This window comes from Schistocerca americana, chromosome X (genome assembly GCF_021461395.2).
Source record: "Schistocerca americana isolate TAMUIC-IGC-003095 chromosome X, iqSchAmer2.1, whole genome shotgun sequence".
Classification (NCBI taxonomy): Eukaryota; Metazoa; Arthropoda; class Insecta; order Orthoptera; family Acrididae; genus Schistocerca; species Schistocerca americana.
This window is the reverse complement of record NC_060130.1, coordinates 520,739,628-520,742,981: the sequence shown is the minus strand read 5'-3', so window position 1 is coordinate 520,742,981 and position 3,354 is coordinate 520,739,628. Positions and strand designations below refer to the sequence as shown.

Sequence of the window (3,354 nt, the reverse complement as noted above, 5' to 3'; positions counted from 1 at the left end):
CACACATGTGTGAATAAATCGGCAAAGAGCTCTTGTAAGACTTCCTAGTTCAGCAAACTCGGTGCAACGTACTCACCTTTGTTAAGCACAGACACAACCTGTGACGAAGTTCTAGGTCCTTACAAATAGGCAACCAATTCGACACCCATCAGATTCTTGATAGCCTACTAACAGATGTAAGAGCAGCAGTGCAGCCTGTCTGCAGACCTCTGCAATCCTCGTTACGAGTTCTGTCCACGCAGGTACACAGTTTGACATGGAACCTGGCTGGCAGCTGGTCACTACCGAGTGTACGTCTGCGCCGATCGCGACAGGGGACAAATAAACTAGCTACACTGATTATACTCTAAGTCCAACTATCTGCACAATCTGAAAACAATGTAGACCATGGCAGAGCCTGGTGGAATTCTTGTCTTCCGTTCGACTTGGAACGCTGCATCTATGCTCGTGGTCTAGCGATAAACAGTCCATCGTCTGAACGCAATTCTACTCGGTTCAAATGGCTCTGAGCACTATGGGACTCAACTGCTGAGGTCATTAGTCCCCTAGAACTTAGAACTAGTTAAACCTAACTAACCTAAGGACATCACAAACATCCATGCCCGAGGCAGGATTCGAACCTGCGACCGTAGCGGTCTTGCGGTTCCAGACTGCAGCCCCTTTAACCGCACGGCCACTTCGGCCGGCTAATTCTACTCGTTTTGTATGTACAGTCGTGGACAAAACGAGCGAGACCCCTCGCCTTTTCGTTATGCTGATCCGCATAGCTTTAAAGTCTACTACACAGCACAACAGGCAAGGCGACGAAGTGCTACCAACATACTATGCACTATCCGAACTTTGTCAGACTGTTTTCAATCATGTCTAAGACTATATTAATGCTGATTAGTTTGTTAAACACAACACGTAATTATAAGATATAAATGAAAGAAGAAAGGCTAACTAGTATGAACTGTACTAATAAAAATGAATTTCAGCTTATCGAGATAACATAACTGTTTTAGCAAGGCAAAGTACCCCAGATCGATACGAATTAGCAAAATATTATTCACATTCGGCCGCGAAACGGTCTGTGTCAATGTTCAGACCAGTCATACTGGATTACCGTTGCTGACCTACCATGAAAGTGTGCAAATTTAGCAATGCGTGAAGATTCATAACCAAATTCAATTAAAAATCAATTCAATTATTGACAGAAGCGGAAAAAGTAGGCAGTAACAAGTATGAAATTCTAGAAGAGTTTCATATTGACATCCACAGGGCGCCGGTACAGAATAAACGTAGCAAAAAAACGTATTGGGGGACCGAGAAATTCTTAAAACTGCTTTATTGATAGTCTATCTGCCTCCATCGAGATTAGAACCGAAAACAAACCAAACCTCCTTTGCAGTAGCAAACACCTTTCACTAAGCTAGCAGACAACCCAGGCAAACAGCCCTCTATTATTACCCCAGACACCAATAAGCAGGAAATTTCGCAACGAAAATGGCAAAATGATCTACAGTTTTTGTTGCATAGAGCTTTCTGGACTCAAAAACATGAATTTTCTACCTTTATATCCCCGCTTATGTGACAATCATTTGGGATGTTTATCGAAAGACCAAATACTGTTATTAGCGAGTAAATGTAGTAGGATAATTCTGCACCACCCCAGGAAATAAACGGCGACATAGCTGCCAAACGTATTTTACAATGTTTCGAATTCTCCATTAAACTCGCCACAGCCAGGAAACGTTCATTAGCCGAAGTGTTTCTTAAGCTATGGGAATACTTGCACTTCTAAAATGTGGTGGCATTAATACTAGGATCTGTATTACCACGTGTATAGGCAAATGGATTTTATTTGCTTTCCTGTAAACGTGATTTGGATTGAAAGCGTAGCTACGATTAATATGTTGATGTATCGACTGCAACTAGAACATTTTAAATAAAGAGTAGGGGGAATTATTTATGCGGCCCTGATCTTCAGTAACTGTCGTAGGTATTTTCGTTGTTAGGATTTAGTCACCTAAATCGGTAAAAATGGAACCCTACAAGTCTCACTTTCTTGACCGTCTATCTTTCTACCCAACCGTTAAAACCCGTTTACCTCGAGTACGGGTAGACATAATAAGCGGAAATGTATCGCACTTCCTGCGTATACGGTCCCTTGGTGATGTGAAAAAGTGAGCTTTTATGTGAACGCAATCTAAAGATAAGGCTGTTTATGTAAAGCAAATTTACGCAACGGTAATCCAGTGTGACTGGTCTGAACGTTGACACAGACCGTTTCGCGGCCGAATGTGCATTCGTAACGATGTGGGGTACTTTGTCTTACTAAAACAGTTATGTTATCTCGATAATCTGAAATTCATTTTTATTGGTACAGTTCATACTAATTAGCGTTTCTTCTTTCATTTATATCTTATATTTACGTGTTGTGTTTAACACAATAATCAGCATTAATATAGTCTTAGACATGATTGAAAACAGTCTGACAGAGTTCGGATAGTTATTCAATTTCATGCCTGTGCATAGTATGTTGGTAGCACTTCGTCGCCTTGCCTGTTATGCTGTGTAGCAGACTTTAAAGCTATGCGGATCAGCATAACGAAAAGGCGAGGGGTCTCGCTCGTTTTGTCCACGACTGTACGTATACTGAAATTGGAACGATACAGAAAAGATTAGCATGGTCGCTGCCCAACGGTGACACGCAAAACCGTGACAGCAACTGCCGCGGCGGTACTGTGCTCATCACTTTGAGAATATAAAATGCTTTACTGTTGGTGAATGATACTCTACAAAAAATTTCTATTATTTCCATTTCACGGCCGACACATGGAAGTAATGAGTATCGTTCAAAATTACGGATGTTTAAGAATCCGTGACTCTTTATTCAGTGTAAATGCGTAAAAATACAAGCAGTCACTTTTTTGAAAGTGATTTATTCCATGAACCGGTTTTAGAACCATTTCAGGTCCATCTTGAGACGGTATACTCGAAATTACATAGTATTTGAAATTTCCAGTACATATCTGAAGATGAGCATGAAGAGGTTAAAAAATCAGTTCATGGAATTAACTATTTAAAAAAAGTGACTGTTGCAGTTCTATGCATTTACATTGGATCAAAATTAATTTTATACTTTAGGATCCAACCAGGATTCTTCACTACGTTGTGTAATGTTATTATTAATGTTTTTTATCTCGTTTCTTCCTTTTAGAAACGATTCATCCCACAATTTTTCATCAGGATTTCGTATGTTTTGGCAAGACACAATGATTAACTGTGATGTAATGAGTTTTACTGTCGTTGATTGATTTCTTACGGTAAATGTATGCCATAGACTGAACGGATACCTTTCCGCGCACGCTG

General features: G+C 40.3%; 1 pseudogene; it reads left to right on the top strand.

Annotated features, from left to right (window-relative positions):
* Positions 1 to 2,618: 2,618 nt before the first annotated feature.
* On the top strand, positions 2,619 to 2,704 carry LOC124557497 (annotated as a pseudogene).
* The last annotated feature ends 650 nt before the right edge of the window (positions 2,705 to 3,354 follow it).